We start from the raw sequence: 21771 nt of genomic DNA on the forward strand, positions 1-21771 counted from the left end.
CCATTTTAATATTATTCCCCCATATACGTCATGGCCTCCCAAAGGTCTTTTTCCCTCCGATCTTCCAACTAACACACTAGGCCTATACGAATTTCTGGGTTCGCCCATACATGCTGCATGCTCTGCCCATCTCAAACGTCTGGATTTAATCTTCATAATTATGTCAGGTGAAGAATACAATGCCTGCAGTTCTGCGTTGTGTAACTTTCTCCATTCTCCTATAACTTCATTCCTTTTAGCCTCAAATATTTTCCTAAGAACCTTATTCTCAAATACCCTTAATCTCTGTTCCTCTCTCAAAGTGAGAGTTCAAGTTTCACAGCCATACAGAACAACTCAATCATATTCATATCAAGAAGATTAATTCAATTTATAATCATAAACAATTCATTATTTGAGCTATACAGATTACTATTCAATTTACAGCATATAGACTACAAATCATCGGCCAAGCTATACAAAAATATATATAATACATAGTAAACATATTAATTCAAATTAAAAACATATTTTAGTTGAGCTATACAAAATTGTACAATTCATATCAAGTAGACAATTCGTCAGTTGAGATATACAGACTACTACTCAATTTACAGCATATACAATTCATCACCCAAGCTATACAAAAAGATACAATACATAGTAAACAGATTCAGTCAATTTACAAGCATATTTTAGTTGATTTATACAAAATTGTACAATTAATATCAAGTGTAATAATTCAATTTACAAGCATAAACAATTCATCAATTGTGTACAACAGGGATGAGACGATATTAGCTCCATTCATGGTAGAAGAGCTCGACCTTGATCACGAGCGCATAGCGCATTCACTGTAACGTAGACAACAGGGATGTACAGTACATGCACATGCAGCGAATAAAGGCAGCAATTATTACAATAACTGGCGTTACTAAATTTCTGGCTATGCAATGGGGCTAATTACTCAGTTATTTAATATATATGCACATATATAAACAAATCGCAAAGGGAAGGGTTTTTAGAAAAAAAAGAGAAATAGGAAAAGTTAATTGTATGTAAACCATTTATTGTTAAAAGCAATTATTTATTAGTTAGGAGAAACTAATAGGGTCTACCTGCTCGACGTGTGTGATCTCTAAGTACTTTTGAGTATTTGTTGAAAAAATAATAATGGCAATATTGGTTGAAATAGACTATATTGATTGTGTGATTGTGAAAATGTAGTCCTTACTCTCCAGTCGTGATTATGCAATGAGTTTTCTTAGAGTGATTTGTGAGATGCACGTAACACGACAAAAACAAATTGATTAAATTAAGATATTGGGAGCCATCGTAATTTTTGGGGTCAATCATTTAAGGGGATATGTATGACTTTTAAAACTTCCACAATTTCGGCCAAAATTTGTGAAATTTAAACTATATAAACAGATCTATAATAATATCAAATTTGGTGCAATTAGGTCTAATAGATTTGAAATTATATTTTTAAGTATATTTTATATTGACGTTACTAAAAAAGTTCCTTGCATCAAAGTTTTCAAAATGTTTAGTTCATATTTGATAAAAAAAATCCTGACAATAGTTATTGGAATAAAAGTGAATTAGCATTTTGAGTTTAGTAATAGTATAAGTTAAAGTGCAATCAAAGATAAAATATTATTTCTAAATTAAAGAGACACATAGTCTAATAAAAGTAAATATCCAGAAACAAGCAACAAATAAAACATCAATAATACATTTAAAATAAAGAAATAAAAGGAATCTAGATACTATCTGCTGACCCAAATGTAAATTAATTTACCTTCGATGTCAATTCCGAAATGAATTTATTTCTCTCTTCTACTGAATAATGCCTATATTTTTTTCATGTTGCGTCTCATAATGCCGTTTTATGTTGCTTTTTTTGCAAATGATATTTTTTTTTTTACACAACAAAACACTGGACTTCATCACCATGCTGGAAGCATAAATATTGTATCTTCCACTCTTCCTTGAAAGCTTTAAGCGCTTCCGTTCCGTCATGATGCGCTGTGTTCTAAGATCTGTACATCCTTTAGCAATGTTTACAGGTAAAAGAGCTCCGCGCGCGCGCAGCGGGCATAAAATAGCTCTCGCCCGCAAATATTAGTCTCCATCGCAAGACTGGTGTATACAAGGTACGAGTATGTAGAAATATGGGTAATTCTTTTCTAAATCTTTCCTCATGGTTCTTCAAATCTTTAAGATATTTAGAAGACCGCAATACATGAATAGCTAACTCCTTTTTTATAACAGCTTAGACTAACAGAGGGTAGATGAAGATCAGATTTATGACTTGTATTAAAATTATGAATATCTTGTTTAGTACTGAAAACTTGAGACATGTCTAGAGACAGAGATAGTGATAATAAGTATAACATAATCAATAACATAACATAAACAATATCCATATGGTCGAAAACGCACGGACTTAATTTAAATGCAAGTAAATCGCAGGCAATCTTAATAGAACATCAAAGATCGAAGTGTGACAAACAAAATTTGCCACCGATAATTGTAAATAATACTACTATTCCATACAGTACGACTGTGAAGAACCTTGGTATTTATATGGATTGTCACCTGGAATGGAATGAACAAGTGAATCACACTTCCAAAAAAATATTTTCTATTATTCACTCATTAAAGCGACTGAAGCACTTTCTTCCCGATAAATTAAAATTAATCCTCTCGTGATGCCACACTTTGACTACTGCGATATTGTATTAAGCAATCTAAATGCCCAATTTGAGCAGCAGGCTACAACGTGTGTATAATGCTTGCGTCCGTTACATTTGTAATATTCGTAAGTATGATTATGTTTCCCCGTCTTTCCAAACTCTGTCTTGGCTAAGGCTAAGCGATCGACGAGCCCTGCATTCTCTTGTTCTCTTATTTCAAATTCTGCGCACCGCTACCCCAATCTATTTGGCTTCTCGTTTTCAAAATTTATCCGCATATCATCAGCTAAGTACAAGATCTCATCAGAACAATTTACTCATTATACCCTACCACAAGACATCTTTATATTCTTCATCTTGTACAGTTTCAGTTGCTAGAAATTGGAACTCGCTTCCGAGTGGTGTAAGGGGTTGTTGGACAATAACTTCATTTAGGTCAAAATTACATAAATTCTTGCTTAGATTGATTGCTGATTAATATTTGTTACTTATAATGAAACTAACATCTGTCCATTCTTATTATTATTATCATTAATTTTTCTAAATAGATTTACAAAACCTCTAATAGCAATTACGTATGTGTGTATGTATTTATTCACACTGCAATGGGTATATACCCGGTGGCAGTGGTAACTAGGCCTAATTACACTCAATAATGACAATAATAAACTTATTAATTAAAAATACAATTAATAATAATACTAATAATTAATACTAACAATATTTAATAATAATAATAATAATAATAATAATAATAATAATAATAATAATAATAATAACAGGGAATATACTAAATTAAATGAAACGATCACTTAAAATAACATTTGAAATAAATCTAATTTGTATCTTAAAACTAAGATCGAACTAGAACCCACGAGTATGATATGTTCATATCTGCACAAGTACCTTTCAAATTACACTCATTTCGCTGTCAACTCACTCACTGCAATGGAACTACGACACATTTCACTGATTCTATCCTGATTTCACTAACACTTCAAAAACATTTCACTGTTCAAATACTATGCACTGCCACTATAAACTATAAAGCTTCACTGACAGGAACACGTTTCACTTACACAGCACACTTCACTGACACGACATACTTCTTCACTGATACAATACACTTCACTGACATAACATAATTCTTCACTGATACAACACTTCAATAACAACATACCATTTACACCCTTTAAATACTGTGTATAATTACCGTCTATTAGTAAGATCCTTAAGCCTATTTTTAAATACATTTTTGGTTGATACATTAATATTCTCATTATAGAAATATATTTTAGATTTATATATATTTTTTTTTCTTCCTGTAATATAGTCCTAGTAAGCTTATATTAAATTAATTTTCATCATTTTACTAGCTATCTCAAATCTTAAATTAATTATAATTGATTGAATTAAATTAGCTCACAAATTAAGTTACTACTTTACCTTGTAGGTTTATCTAAATTTAAATAAGTATGTAGTCTACTAGTCTTTAAAACTTAACTGAAGAATATAGCTGGAGAACCTTTTAAGTGTAGTGTAAATATTTGTAATTTAAATATGTATTGTATTGATTAAAGCTGGTTGAGTGGAAGAGAAGGCCTTATGGCCTTAACTCTGCCAGCGAAAATAAAACATTATTATTATTATTATTATTATTATTATTATTATTATTATTATTATTATTATTATTATTATGTTTACTGGGGCGATATTAAGAAACCATTTTTGTGGAAAATACAGTGTTTAATTTTATAAAAAAAAATATGTATTCATATTTTTTGTTCAGTGTTTTACCTTCTATCTTCTTTTCTAACCTAATCAAATTTATTATTGTTTTAATGAAACTTGAATATAAATGTCTCTGATTCGGCTGCACACTTGCATTTAATTTTCTCTCCAAGCGACATACAAAAGGCAATTGTGATTACTAACTCTCCAGAAAGTCGTCAGTCCTACGTGTTTAATTGCATGTGGTGACGCACTGTTTTAATTAAGTACTGTATTTGAATCGGGTTAGGAATTGCAACGGACGTTGGCAGGAAATGCCGCCTTCTGTAATTGAAATCGGTGTAACTTCTAAGTGATGTGTTGACTGTCTGAACAAACACGGCACGTGAATAAAGCGTTAATTGACCCTCCGCTACGTATAAGTACTCTCTTTATATATACGGGCAGTGATTCCATTGACAGATTGGATCTCGTCTCCGCCTCTGTGCATTGGCTATCTGATGATTAGGGAGCGGATTTTTATGTGCTGAAAATTTAAATATATTTATTTTTATTTGCTAAAAAGTACGTAAATATTTGAAAGATAGATGGAACGGAGAAAAATTCTCTCCGGCGCCGGGATTTGAACCCGGATTTTCAGCTCTATGTGCTGATGCTTTATCCACTAAGCCACGCCGGATACAATCCCGACGCCGTTTAGAATCGTCTCAGATTAAGCTCCATCTCTTGGGTTCCCTCTGGTGGCCGCCCTCTACACTACGTCATAGATGTCTATGAACGCAGGACCGAAGTCCATACATGTGTTGAGGTGCACTCAGATGAGTGACTGATTGGCCGGGATCCGACGGTATGGGCGCCGTCTTAAATCACAAAGTGATTTATTACGCATATCATATATATATATATATATATATATATATATATATATATATATATATATATATATATTGATGTAGCGAAGTACATATGATATTTCCATGCAGATGTTCTGCGTCATCACGTGATGAAAGATTGATGGAACGGAGAAAAATTCTCTCCGGCGCCGGGATTTGAACCCGGGTTTTCAGCTCTACGTGCTGATGCTTTATCCACTAAGCAATCCCGGATACAATCCCGACGCCGTTTAGAATCGTCTCAGATTAAGCTCCATCTCTTGGGTTCCCTCTGGTGGCCGCCCTCTACACTACGTCATAGATGTCTATGAACACAGGACCGAAGTCCATACATGTGTTGAGGTGCACTCAGATGAGTGACTGATTGGCCGGGATCCGACGGTATGGGCGCCGTCTTAAATCACAAAGTGATTTATTACGCATATCATATATATATATATATATATATATATTGATGTACCGAAGTACATATGATATTTCCGTTCCATCAATCTTTCATCATGTGATGACGCAGAACATCTGCATGGAAATATCATATGTACTTCGGTACACCAAAATATATATATAGGAAAATATTTGCTAAAAATGAAAAAAATGTTTTTTTTTTAATGTGACAAAAATACCTTATTATTTATTATCCAATTTAATAAACCCTATTTCACCCTGTGGTATATTAGGGTTATAGTTGGAATCAAAATACATATTTTATAAGCAATAAACAATAATAAAATTATAATACAAAATTGTGGTCAAGGTTACAATTCACATTAATTATGTACAAGAATGCACCTTAATGAAAGAATGGATCGTTTCATAAAGCCTCAAGGCATGTCTCTATATTTATATCTAATGGTTATAGGAAGATATATATATATATATATATAATAGCTATTAAACATGTTATTTTAGAAGCAATAAATAGCTATACTAGGAGATGGCTTAAAATTTACGAATTAAATACATTATTTAGTAACAACAATTGGCAATAATCAGCTATTACAAGAAATGGCTCAAAATTAGAAATCAAATGCCTAATTAAAATAAAAATTAAAACCAATAGTACAATATTATAGTATGCGAAATTGAAGACTTAACAGTTTCATTGTAGTTGATTAGAACTAATACGATTTTTTTTTTCCCCGGAATAATTTAACATTTTGTAGTTTCACGAATATTCTATTCAAGAAGGACATGAAATACTTATATGATTTGGAGTTGGTAAGTATATTGGTTAACGGTTTGGTAAATGTATAATTTAAAGTGTTCAGTAACAACTCAAGCTGTTCATTTCGATACAGGCTTCAGTTATTTTGTGCATATTATCGCACTATAGACTATTTTACCAAATTCCAATTACCAGTTTCGGCCTTCGTACTGATAACTCATGTTGAAATAATTCTGTACCCAATCTATAAAAGAGTACCTTACGTATTGTCAATTCATTCTTCACTTCTGCACTATCTGAAAAGATAAAATTACGCAGACATGCTATCTGCTGTCCGTCCAAGTGGTTTTGTCCCAGGGTCGTAGAAAGGGGGGAACTCACGTGACAGTTAATTACTTAACGAGGCCCTTTTATTTAAGTTATTTTAAACAGTTATATAATATCACATAGACGTCCAATTCCTAACAGAAATTAAGGTTTTCAGAAAAAGAATCTATGACAGCCCAGCCACTAGTCTTTACAGAGGAGCGAGCAAAAGAGGTGGGGAAAACCGGGATGCGACGTAGGCAAATGGACGAGAAATCAGGAGCAGTCGGAGTCTAAAATCTTTTAAGTACACTCTACTTAGAAATGTCTTTAATGAACAGAACTAGACTCTTGCGGAAGTTTCTAAATAGTCTTAAATGACCAAGTTGTTATTTTTTTCTCCTCTCTCTTCTTCTTTTTTTCTCTTTTCTTTTTTTATTATCTTCATATATTACTTAATCATTTGTGTTTGTATGCCATTTGGTAGGACTTTGCTAATCAACATTTTATGTCTTGTCACCCATATGTATTCTCCAATTAGTATATTAACTGAATAATATATCTCAAGTAAATTAATCGTCCAATTTGTCTCGGGCATTTTAGATCTTATAAATTGTGTGTTTGTGTGTGTGTGTGTGTGTGTATTCCCCTTATGTTATGTAACTGATTTTGATTATGTGTAATTTTCTACTTTATTTTATATATTATGTAACTAATCTTGACTATTTGTAATTTTATATTATGTAACTGATCTTGTCTATTGTAATTTCCTACTATATTTTATGTAATTTCTAAGGTATTTTCTTTTGTGTTGTTTTGTAATCAAATTTTGTATCTCATGTATATTCTTGAAACCTGGTTGAGTGGAAGAGAAGGCCTCATGGCCTTAACTCTGCCAGGCAAAATAAACCTACTACTACTACTACTACTACTACTACTACTACTACTACTACTACTACTACTACTACTACCTGTGCGAAAATATGATTCAATATTGAACGCTCTTTCGTCACTGGAAAACGCGAACATATTTCTGGAACGTACTATACTCACTAACTCAGTACTGTTCACCGTAAGGCGACTTGCATACGCGGCCTTGGTTCTGTGTGGAAACTGTTCGAAGTTTACTAGTAGAGAAGGTGAGAGTGAAGTACATTCAAAAACTCAGATACAATAAAAATAGAAGTAAAAATAAAATGATGTCCCTGTATTACAAGAATGGACCACGGATACACCACACAGCCCATAGAAACACGAAGCAACCAAGAATTCTTAAAAAGATAACGTATTCCTGAGTGACATAATTGAATTAGTTTTAAAATATTTAAAAGTTCTTGTAAAAAAATATTTAAGTAAAAATCTCCAAGATTTATGTGTTTATAATAGATTTCCTGAATATATGGATTTACATAATTTTTTGTGAAAATATGTGTTTTTATGTGAAATAAAATTCGGGTTTTAAACTTGAAACTTGACATTCGGAATTTTTAACTTTGTTAATTGTGTTTAATCACACGCAAGAAAAATATTTAATTACATAGGAATGCGCTCCTTACTGATGACCAGTCCGTCTCATCCTCCAAGACCTCTCCTCATCCCCGGAGCTACAATACAGCCTTCTCTAACATGAGTTGTCCGGTCAGATGGTCCTCGTTTCCCCCGCCTCACAACTTTCTGTCCCTCCCCCATCCATTAAGCGAGAAACAGAAGCCAGTAGGCTATATACTCCGCCAGCTCGTTGGTTTTCAATTAACCTAAGTAATTTAGTATACACCGCTGCCAATTCGGACAGCATTGTGAGGTGATTCAAACGGGTCGCGACCCTCTGAGTCGACCCTTATGTATAAATAAAAGAGATTCCGATGGAATAGAAGATGTGCAGGGCATAAACAGATCGAGCAGGGAGAAAACACACAAAAGGTGAAAAGTAGATAGGATGTTTTCTGAAATAGCGGCCCTCTAGGAATTATATGGGCAGTGGCGCCGGTACCACCTGGGACCTCCTGAACTATTGGCGTGAGTGGTTGCCTCGACTCTATCTCGCTTAACAACACAGTGTTTCGCTTTTGGGATAATGGATTTGCTGCAGATGGAGGTCATTATGAATTGCAAATGAGATTGGTAGTCTTAGACCCCATTTTAATGAAGACTCCACTTCCTCAACTACAAGCTGAGACCTTTGGAGTAATCCTCAGTGAATTTTCAAACTGCAAGCTGTGACTTTGGTAATCTTTGAAGTTATGGAAACTGTGCCAAACACAAATTACACGTATGATCTGGACTTCGTGCGTAGGTAATATGGATGAGAGGTAATATTCAAAATGTTTTGCTTTCAATTAAGATTTTTAGTGGGTTATTTTACGACGCTATATCAACATCTTAGGTTATTTACGTAAAAATTTATGTTACTTTGTTATTCTAAGAAATGTTTTGTCAATTAACTGTTTACGTGTAATTTATTTAGCATTATTTCAATCTATATTTTTGTACTAGCCGTACCCGTGCGCTCCGCTGCACCTGTTAGAAATAAATATAAAGTAATTAATAATTAAAATAGGACGTTTGATTCAGGGAACATTCGTGTTTGATAGAAGGATAAATCGTTTAATATGTTAATTAATTTAAATTGCATCCAAATAATTAAAATGCGGTCATTTTGGTCCAGAGAGTAATCATTTGGTGCAATGACAATTCATTTAACATGTTTCTTAATTGTTATTACCAAAGCTCGGATCTTGGGGACTTGTGTGTCGTGTGCTTGAGTAAGGTTACAGGCATAACGTACACAAAGCTCACGCTGCAAGTGCTCAGGGACAGTCGTTTGTACTAAGAAAGTGGTCACATCGAATGGCAAGAAGACGAAAGAATAAACTGTGTCACGTCGAAGCTAATGACATTAAGAGAATTACAGGTAAACGGTCTATCTGAGGAAATAGAAAATACGTGTTATTCGAATGGGTGTTATGGAAGTTTGAAAATGCATTTCTTAAATTTTAGGTACAGAATTTCGTGGAGGATTCTGAGGAGATACATTATTTTCTTCTAATGCAGAGTTTATATCTTGTAAGTTGTACCACACATAAACTAGAGCTGGAAACGGGCATTCATTGAAAGACATTGCAGTCCTTTAAATTGATGGAGAATTTGTCCATAGCCATGGATCAAGTCGTAGAGGGACCTTCCCTAGTAGTGATACACTAATTGAAAACTATTTGCGAGAAAAATTTAGGATATACTTATCTTTCTCAGATACGAGATCTGCTGAAAATCGAACAGGAAACAGTGACAGTGAAATATTCAGTATTTTATTTAGGCCCAAGACTTTATAATAAAATTTCAAACCATTTTCCAAATTTGAAATTTTTTAAAATTGAAACTTTTAAAAAAGAATTTTGTAAAATTATCCATGATATATAATAGTAACAAATGTACTTTTTTTACCTTTTATTTCTATCGACTATATTCATGTTTTTATCGAATATCACTGGCTTCTGTCGGATTGTCAATTTATATTAAATGTGTATTTTTCTCTCGTTTTCCCTTTCTTCTTTATTCTTGCTCTTGTGTTGTACTTATTGGTTTGAATTAAGTTAATTACTGTATTTAGTAAACTGTCCTTGTAAATTTTATATTATATTATTCACTAAGACCACACCGTACACGAGCCTGACTCTTACGGTAGTGGCTAGAAACATTTTTATTTTATAAATGCAATTTGTACTCACTATGTAGCCAGTTAAAATAAATAAAATAAAAAAAATTAAAGTTTGCTCCCGTCACTTCATGTGACGTGGAAATAAGTTTCCTTCGTTTCAAATCATGTTTAACTAACAGACGAAGAATTTATGGGTTCGAAAATCTTCGAATGCATGTAGTCATACACTGTAATGAAATGTACAGAGCAGAACTGTAAATTTGATGTATTTTGCATGTTTATTTATATATATGCTATAAAATTAGATGTTTCAACCTATCATAATATTATCATTATGTTGTTCCAGCCAGGAACCACTTTTATAGCAGACCTGACAGTACCTCCGTGCTGGAAGCGGGAGTTTGTTGACATTGAAGTCCGGTCGCTTAGCCACGTTCAAAGACACAAGTCCCCAACTTCCGAGCTTTGGTTATTACATGCAACCATAGTTTAATGAAGATTGACATATTTAGTTTTAATGTGTATACTTTATATTACTTGCTTATGTTTCAGAAGTTACTGTAATAACATTGTAGAATTATATCAATCTAGAGAAACTACACTTTCCAATGGTTAAATAATAATTAAACAATTAATTAGCTTCCGATGTTACTTCATACATACACAGAAACATTCTCTTAGGCTGTGTTTAATAGCTTTCGATTGTTGTTGTCCAAGGCCCCTTATAGACGATGTCATTTGTTTTTATTTCAGTACACCGCCTTAGATGGCGTTGTTATTGTAATTTTAAAACTCATTTATCTCATTAAATATCAGTCCTATCAAAATTGTATATAGAATAAAACTTATCGGAAATTAGTTTTAAAGAAACTCTTGTTATGTAATATTTTTCATGAAAATCAGTAATAAGCGAGATATTTAGATTTATTTAATTCAGGCCCCCTTATAACCTCCCTTTTAAATAAAGTATTTTGAATGCCATATAGCCTAAAATCTAAGTTAAAACGAACTTAATTTATATTCCAATTTTCATATAAATCGGTTCAGCCATTATCGCGTGAAAAGGTAACAAACATCCAGACAGACAGACATACAAACAAAAATGTCAAAAAACGCGATTTTCGGTTTCAGGATGGTTAATTATACATGTTACCACAAATAATTTTTGGAAAATCGAAAATTACCAGAAACATTTTGGCTACAGATTTATTATTATTATAGATGGCATTATAGATTGGGGTGGAACTTATAAATCCAACCTTTATCCGTTAATTTTACTATAGAAAAAAGTATTAAAATTTGTTTAAAAAAGCAGAAAGATTACTCAACTGAATTGTTGTTTAAACATTTCAAAGTTTTCATCATCAAACAAATGTATTATTTTATTTTATTAAAATGTTTTCATAGAAATTTTGATAACTTTGAAAGTTATATATATATATATATATATATATATATATATATATATATATATATATATAACTAAAAATATGAATTCTCTGCGTTTGTCTGGACCAAAATGTAAAACCAATGCAGCTTTTTATTATAGCATGAGTCAAGGTCCCAGATTATTAAACAAATTTTATTCCAATAATATTTCAACTACGAATCCTCTTCAAATTAATAAACAATTTAAAAAATGTATGGGATTTATAGTTTGGGTTTAAACATATTAAACGCTATTTAATCTGTATTCACTCTCAATTTTAATTTTATTTTTGTCTGTATTGGAATCCCCTTATGAGCACGAGTCTTACTCATTCAGGAGTGGGCTAGTTGATCTTTCATTGTATTTATTAATTTGTATTCATTTCAAACTTACTTGCAATAAAAATAAGTAAATAAAATAAAAAAAATTAGCGTCTGAATGAAATGAAGGTGGTACAGCCAGTGCTACCGTTTTTGGCGTGTGAAATAAGTAATGGGAACGTTGAGAGCGAGTATCTTATCTTTGCCACAAAATGTGGGCGTAAAATCTGACAACTGTGGTTGTTTAGAAGGTGGTACCACTCTCAGACGAAGAGGCGACAGATGCCACTGACTGGATAGTGTACTCAAGGAACACCCCAGAAACGCGAGGTGCGAATGTCTTGTCTTTGACGCAGTTCGCAGATTGATGCCGTGACGTGTTGGGTGGTACCGTTCTCAGCTGCCCTGGCAATAAGTGCTCACCGACTGACTTTTTACTCAAGGACACGCGCCGAAAACGCTGGAACTGGCTATAATGCCGGTGAAATGAGTCAGGAGTCCAGCACCGATAGTAACTCAGCATTTGCTCGTATTGGATTAAGGGAAAACCCTGGAAAAAACCTCAACCAGGTAACTTTCCCAGACTGCGATTCGAAACTGGGCCACCTTGTTTCGCGATCATACGCGCTAACCGTTACTCCAAGGTGTGAATTGAATTAATATTTAGCCAATAATATTTAATCTATGTTCATAATAAAACTGCAACCTAAATTTTTCTGATAATTTTTTCTGATAATTTTCGATTTTACAAAAACAATTTGTGTTAACATGTATAATGAACAGTTCTAAGACCGAACACAGCATTTTTGAAATTTTTGTTCGTATGTCTATGGCCCGGTTTCTTCAACCTTTGTTAAAATGCACCTAACATAGCGTTAATTAACTGTAAGTTAAAAGTATGAATTGCTGTTAAAAATATTGCGTTTCTTCAACTTTACATTTCACATTTTAACATTCTTTTTGTTAACTCTCCGTTAGGACCAGAGATTCCAGAGATTAACCATAACCTATAACCAAGTATAGGCTCACTTCTGTTTTCTGAACTCTGACAATTGCGATTCTCGCTTGTTTCCGTTGTTTGATTCAGAGAGAATAGAAGTCTTTCTATTCTCTCAGGTTTGATTTCTGCTTCTTTCCTCGTCTGTATCACAATAGCGTGGAGCGGCGTATTGGCATTGCTGTTATGAAATGGAAAACACTGGAACAAAAAGAAATCTTGGTACTAATTTCTCTTCGTTCCAAAGAAACCTTCTGCTGGAAATTATTTCGCAGTATAAACCAATTAATGAGAATAAACAAACAAACGGATCTAAGTTGAAAGTGAAAAGTGAGGCTTGGCAGAAAATAGCCTATATCTTTGTATGAACTTCTGATCTGTCAAATCACAGAAATCATCTGCTCTGTTTATGTATTCATGGATATCATTTTCTAAATAATCCAGATATGTCAATTCAGCATCTAACGCACCGGCCATATTGGATACTTCTATGCTAACAGAGAGTTAAATGATTTAACTGCATGAAATTGGGCAGTTAAATTAACATAGGTTTTAACAGCCTGTTAGTACTAACAGTAGTTGAAGAAATGCTTCAACTGTTAAGTTTACAGTTGAAATGGAATAATACACTGTTATAATTTAACAAAGGTTGAAGAAACCGGGCCTATATTTGTTACCTTTTCATGCCATAATGGCTGAAACGATTTCTACGAAAATTGGTTTGTAAAATAAGTTAGGTCCCACTTAGATTTTAGGCTATATGGAAGACCTGGGGATTTACGCGTTAGCTTGAGCGATCTTAAGATAGCGGTCTCCTTCTACTCCCGCAATTGTTTTCATCGTGGACATAAGAGTCGAGCAGAGTGTAAGCTACAGATAAAATTGTTGTAAGCAGAAAATTAAAGCACGTCTTGCACTCATTGTGAATGGCATATCACTGAACCTCTGAGTTGTTTATCGTTTCTATCCACCTGTCTGCAGCTGGTTTCTATGTAAGCGCAAGTGCTCACAAAGAGAGGTTTACCCCCAGTCCTGCTATATGGTATTCTTTAAAGAGGGGTTATAAGGGCGACTGAAATAAAAAGAAATATCTCGCTTATTATTGATTTTTATTTAAAATAATAAAACATGGTTAAAAAATGTTACCGACAAGTTTTGTTACAAACAAAATTTTTATAGGACCGATATAGTGAGATATGAGTTTTAAAATAGCAATGCACTTTGTGTCTGTGCCGCCTCAATGAGATTCATATAATAAAATGAAAACAAATGACTGCGATTATTTAAGGAGAGAGGATGGTATTTTTTAAAACTTTTTTCCTATTTGGTGTAAAATATTAATTTTTTGTATGTAGAGAGCTCATGGCTATAGCAACTCAACCAAATATAAATATTTTGAAAACAATTTTTAGGAGCCAGATTTGAAAACAAAAATGTACCAAGTGCAGGATTTTACTAAACTCGATATATCTAAGCAATTTTTAAAGATAAATTCAAACAGTTTGTTACAATTTATTTGTAAAAGCATGTTCTACATACTGTCTATAACAGAATTTTGATATTAATCCATACATTTGTAAAATAAACAATTAAAATTTAATAACTTTTTTTATTTTCTTTCTTGCAAAAAGACAGACTTATTTTTAAAATGAAATCAATTAGGAAAATTCTGTTACAGAGAAAAGTTTCCTAGTATTCTAGAGAATGTATATTCTAAATTTCATACATATATATTTAATACTTTAAAAATTATATCGATTTTTGTCTGGCAATGTAGCAAAAATATAAAGTTCCAGAAACAGCAATCAAAGGGAGTGTGATTTAATAATGCAGAGCGCAGGAATTTTAAAAATGGCGTCTCAACATCCAATAAGAGCACAGATATCCACAAAATGTTATACAATGTACGTATTCCACACACATCACAGAGTATTTTAAAGAAAAATTTGGTTTTGAAAAAAAATGAAGTTCCGGAAACAACAAACAAAGGACGGTGTGATTTAAAAATCCAGAGCGCAGGAAGTTTAAAAATGGCGTTTCAACATCCGATAAGGGCACAAATACCCACAAAATATCATACAATATATTCCACACATATCACAGAGTATTTTAGGGAAAAAAATCTTATTTTTCCAAAATTTACTCATTTTTCACCAAAAAATACCATCCTCTTCCCTTAAGGTGGTCTTGTATAACAAGCGGAATATATTAATTTAATACACTTATTTTTTTAATTTATTGAGTATTCCCGAAAGTGTAAAACTCATATTCAGGGGCTATAAAAGAACAGATATATAATATGTTGCACAACTTAATAATCATAATATATCATAACGCTACTTGCATACTTATAAAAGGCCTTTAAGGAACCCGGAGGTTCATTGCCGTCCTCATATAAGCCCGCTATTGGTCCCTATCCTGAGCAATATTAATCCAGTCTCTGCCATCATATCCCACCTCCCTCACATCCATTTTAATATTATCCTTCCATCTATGTCTCGGCCTCTCGAAAGGTATTATTCCTTCCGGCCTCCTGACTAATACTCTATATGCATTTCTGGATTCGCTCATACGTGCTACATGCCCTGATCATCTCAAACGTCTGGATTTAATGTTCATATATATAATACATAGATCTATATACAGTATATATATAATAGATAAGTAAATTATGTGAACGAGAAAATTTCTCCCTTCTCTACACTTTAATGAAGTCGAGCACTGTATATCCCACGAATTTCAAACTTGTTTGAATTGCTCCTGTAATTTAAGACATGTTGTGTAAAGGCTGAAATATCCGTATAGCCACATCCTTCACTGTCATGTTGTAGCAGATATCGGACATTCGGGAAATGCAGCAACGTATTCCTTTGTAGTGTAGTTCAGGAAGATGTAACAGCGGAAGAGCAACTAAATTCCAGACGTGGCGTGAAACTTTCCTTGACCTCGCACCGGATACACCAGGGGAACTGCGTCGATGTTGTGGCAGTCTCCTGTGGAATAGAATTTCAATTTTTACATAGGATGGACTGGAAGATCGTTTCAAATAAGATACGAGGACATTGAAGCAATAACTAAACCATACATCATATCAAATTACGCAGTACATGTTGCTAACAACAAGCACGACTACAATAACATAGAAACAGATATGGAAATACTACAAATCACACCAAAACGTCCACAGTTAAAGATATTAGAACAATAGGAAATATACAAGCACACAGTAACATACCCACATCAAACTTAATACACAATTACAAATACATTATTCGATCTTATAGCATACGACACACAAAGAACCATCCCAGCAATGACCATAGCAAACGCCAGAAATCAAGACGAATTCGAGCAGCAATAGTTCGAAAGACACCAAAGATGACACCATACCGGTGTTGAAACGGGGTCCGTCTCTCATAAAGGTACATTACTTTTTTTTTAATTGTAACACTTTTCACGTTTTAACTGTAGAAAGTTTTATAGAATAATTCTAGTGATATAATAGGTAATACTGCCAAAAAAATGCATCTGCAAAGAAAATTGAACATTCTGTTTTTTTTTTTATTTTGTATGACGTGGACAAAGAGCCATTTGGAAATGGACTCCACATACCAAGCAATAAGCATGTCAGTTTTCATTTCTGAAGGTTCTATAAATTCTGAGAAAAACAAATGTACAAACTGAACACATAAATTATACAACTATCCACACTAAACACACACCAAATTATACAAACTGAACACATTAATTATACAGTCTTAACACACACAAACTAAACACACCAAAACCTAAACAAATTGAACACAAAAATTATAGTCTTAACACACAAAATCTATACATACTGAACACACAAATTATACAGTCTAAACACACAAACAAAATATATAAACTAAACACAGAAGAACCTATAGAAATTGTACACATAAATTATAGTCTTATCACACAAAATCTATACATACTGAACACACAAATTATACAGACTAAACACACAAACAAAATATCTAAACTAAACACACAAGAACCTATAGAAATTGTACACATAAATTATAGTCTTAACACACAAAATCTATACATACTGAACACACAAATTATACAGTCTAAATAAACACACAAACAAAATATATAAACTAAACACAGAAGAAAATTAACATTTCACTGAAAACTACTATTTTTTCGAAAAACGTTGGGTTCCAAGCTTCAAAATGACGTATCATTCATTAAAATCCATTCAGCCGTTTTCCCGTAATTTCCATTATCAGTTCAAATTATATATATATATATATATATATATATATATGTATATTATAATTTTGAATGATGTGCCTCCTCCTTTAAACAAATATATTGATATTATTCAAGTCAGCTTTACAGGGAGCTTCTCCCTGAAAGCCAGATTTGTATAATATATTCATTACTGGAGGTACGTTAACAGAAAGCCACAATTTAAGTCACACAATTGTGTGCACTCAAAGTTGGGTTTCTGATGTCTTGTCAGCCCATTTGAGTTGTGTGGATACAAAACGAAAATTGTGACGTTGTCGTGCATAGTTCCTAGAGTAGCTCAGTCGGTAGAGCATTCGTGCGCTAAGCGAAGGGTACCGGGATAGATACCTTGAAATTATTAAAGCTATTGGTACCTTTCTTGTTCTGGTGTATGAGAATGAATAGCTCAAGAATGCACTGGGGCCTCATTTTCAGCATAACTGTAATGCAGTTTTAATTTCCTTCGTAATTTGAATACTTTGTATGGAAGCAACGTTGTAATATCTCTTTCCTCTGCTCTGAAATATATTTGTAACTCGAGACTATGTTAATTAAGTACCGGTTTCCTTACTTCATTAGCTCGTGCAGTGCAGGGATATGTTTTCCATATGTTAGCTCCAGTCTCGCACTGCTATCTTGACGTAAGATAAAGTCAGGAAGCTTCAGCATGTTTCCACTGCATAAGTTAAAATTGTCTCATGCACAGTCTTGCCCTGCACTCCATTATTGGGATTCCTTTCATAGATAAGAATCACTAGAAATAAAAGAATGCGCTGTAGACAACAGTAGTAGAATACTAAAACAGTTATTCTTGATGTGAAATACGATACGAATAACAGCATGAAATTTACATCATTTGCATTTTTTACGACATTAAAAATATTTCGTCTGCTAGAACATGTAAGTCATTGTTAAATTATCTAGTAATCCGTACTCTACTATGTTGTTACTATACAGGGTGATTCAGATCACCCGTAACAGTAATTTATTTCGGAAACTAGTGCATTAAAATTTTCTAGAAAAAAATATTTATCACTAAACCACATGTGAACTTTCACTTAAGCTAATTTCATCAATCAGCTCTAACAGGAAGTAGGGTCAGTGGCGTATCACTTTAAAATTTCAAATGGGAGTATGGGTCAAATAGGGTACCATTTGATAGAGCTCTTCAAACCAAACAACTTTCATAGGAAATGTTTTTATTAATTCCTACAAGCCGTACCCGTGCGCTCCGCTGCACCTGTTAGAAATAAATATAAAGTAATTACATAATTAAAATAGGACATTTGATCCAGGGAACATTCGTGTTTGATAGAAGGATAAATCGTTTAATATGTTACTTAATTTAAATTGTATTCAAATAATTAAAATGCGATCATTTTGGTCCAGAAAGCACTCATTTGGTGCAATGACAATTCCTTTAACATGTTTCTTAATTGTTATTACATGCAACCATAGTTTAATGAACATTGACATCATTTAGATTTAATGTGTATACTTTATTTTACTTGCTATATGTTTCCATTGAATTATGGTAATGACTTAATTTTAACCCTTGTTGTTTTCTACGTATTCAGTAAATGATGCTTGGCCCACTATGGTTCTGAACCCTTCAAATAACTTATATTATATTATATTATATTATATTATATTATATTATATTATATTATATTATATTATATTATATTATATTATATTATATTATATCATATCAGAAGTTACTGTAATAACATTATAGTATTATGTCCATCTAGAGAAACTACGCTTTGCAATGGTGAAATAATAATTAATTATACAAATCGGTTAATTTAGCTTCCGATATTACTTCATACAAACACAGAAACATTCTCTGTAGGCTGTCTTTCATAGCTTTCGATTGTTGCTGTCCAAGGCCCCTTGTAGACGAAGTCATTTGTTTTTTAATTCATTACACGGCCTTAGATGGCAGTTATTTTAATTTTAAAACTCATTTATCTCATTAAATATCAGTCCTACCAAAATATTTCAAGGAATAAACCTTATCGCAAATTATTTTTAAAGAAACGTTTGTTATGTAACATTTTTCACAAAAATCAATAATAAGCGAGATATTTCGATTTATTTAATTCAGGACCCATTATAACCCCCCTTTTAAGTAATGTATTTTGAATGCCACTAAAATGCCACTAAAATCTAAGTTACAACGAACTTAATTTATATTCCAATTTTCATCGAAATCCGCTCAGCCCATTATCGCTTGAAAAGATAACAAACATACAGACAGACAAACAGACGTACAAACAAAAATTTCAAAAAAGCGGTTTTCGGTTTCAGGGTGGTTAATTATATATGTTAGGATCAATTATTTTTGGAAAATCGAAAATTACCAGAAAAATTTCGGCTACAGAATTATTATTAGTATAGATTCTTTCAATGAGAAAACGTACGAAAAGTCAAAGGGTGATTCGGTACACACGTAAGTAATTTATTTCGGAATCTAGTGCATTAAAATTTTTCGAGACAGAAATATTTATTACTAAACCACATGTGAACTTTCACTTGAGCTTGACGGTTAGAAAACATCGTTTATCAAGACTGTCCCGCAATAAGAGATGACATAAAACAGCGAATCCGGGAGACCTGCCAGTCACTTGACCACGCCGAAGTGTTACGAGTCACTGACAGTGTTAGAAGAAGAGTACGGGTGTGTGCTGCTCAGAACGACAGACAATTTGAACATTTATAAAAATTAATGGAATTGTCCAGTCTTTCAGTAAAATGTCAACATTAATTGTCTTGTTTACATTTTCGTCTTTTAACATTTCTCAATATTGATGACATCTTTTTGTACGTTTTCTCATTGAAGATGTAGGAATTGGTAAAAACGTTTCCTATGAAAGTTGTTTGTTTTGAAGATCTCTATTAAATGGTACCTTATTTGACCCTGACTCCCATTTGAAATTTTAAAGTGTTACGCCACTGACCCCACTTCCTGTTACAGCTGATTAATGATTTCCTATTTTCTGCCTTCCTCTTAGTCCCCACATATGATCCATATACGAGTATCTTAATGTCGTCTGTATCTGATATCTTCTTCTGCCCCGAACTTTTCTCCCGTTCACAATTCCTTCTAGTGCATCCTTCGGTAGGCAGTTTCTTCTCAACCAGTGACCCAACCAATTCCTTTTTCTCTCAGACCACTTTCAGCAACATTCTTTCTTCACCCTCTCTTTCCAGAACAGCTTCATTTCTTATTGTTTATCCAAGGGGAAAAAAAAAACACTATTGCCGGGTTTTGAACTCCTGTCCGCGGTCGCCGCAAGCAGCGCTGTTCGAACTAAGCCGCAAAGACGGCTTAATTTTGTATATAAAATAGCAGTAATTAGTTGCGTTGTGTGTAATAAATGCGGGTCATTGTGAAATAAATGACTGCCCGGGGATCATTAGCGACAGTGGGATGGACGCTAATTAAGGCGCGGATAGATCAGTGTCTGGGTGGAACATCCTTAGTCATTTTCTCCCGAACGTAATGTAGTAGATATAAAAAATGACCGCATTAGGCGTCGAGGTGAGGGATGCTTGTACCACGCCAAACGCTGAGCTCTCCGCCAGGTCAAGGTCTCGCTCTCTCGTGATGAATACACACAATATGATTTTCAGTCAGCTATTACTTCGATAATACCACAGTCTAGTATATACAGTCGCGACGCTTGGGGTGATTTTTTGCATTTCTTGCGATAGTTGCTAGCCGCTTGGAGCGCTGTGTGTACTAGTAACAATAGACTGTCACTGGCATCGTGATCTAATACAGGCCGTAAGGCACACCATGTGACTCGCTTAACCCGATCACGAAGGGCGGCGTTTCAACCATATAAATTAATTGGAATGCATAAAAAGTAACATATATTTCTCTAAAATGTAGTGTAATTGCATTAATAAAATTTAAAACAATGATTAGGAGACACTTCAGACATAATTCCTTGCGAGTTAAGGTGTAATATTACTTTTGGTGTGAAAATTACGTTGTTCGTATGAATAATAGACCTACCTGCCTTTATTTCGATTAAATATTACGAAATTATTGTACATTCATTTATGCACGATTCAATAATTTTCAGTTGCACCGCACGATATGTTGAAATTATAGGTTATGTTTACTGTCCCAGTTGCCCCTTTCTGTCTAATTTTAGTGGTCTCCAATGCCCTACCATTCATATGGAAATATTATAGGTTATGTTACTATATCTTATATTCCTAAATTCGCAATTATACATTATAATTAAGCATAATGTCATGTATGATACTCCGCACATTCAATTTGTCTGTATTTTAATACTACAATTGAGTACTGA

General features: G+C 33.3%; 1 protein-coding gene and 1 non-coding gene across 4 annotated transcripts in view; one reads left to right on the forward strand and one right to left on the reverse strand.

Annotated features, from left to right (window-relative positions):
* Nucleotides 1-21771, forward strand: part of LOC138703637 (acetylcholinesterase-like) — a 2088928-nt gene that overhangs the window by 833305 nt on the left and 1233852 nt on the right. The window lies entirely within an intron of this gene.
* Nucleotides 5020-5091, reverse strand: TRNAY-AUA (transfer RNA tyrosine (anticodon AUA)). Its single transcript has one exon. It is a non-coding gene; the product is annotated as a tRNA-Tyr (tRNA).

The sequence above is a fragment of the Periplaneta americana genome, chromosome 7 (assembly GCF_040183065.1).
Source record: "Periplaneta americana isolate PAMFEO1 chromosome 7, P.americana_PAMFEO1_priV1, whole genome shotgun sequence".
Classification (NCBI taxonomy): domain Eukaryota; kingdom Metazoa; phylum Arthropoda; class Insecta; order Blattodea; family Blattidae; genus Periplaneta; species Periplaneta americana.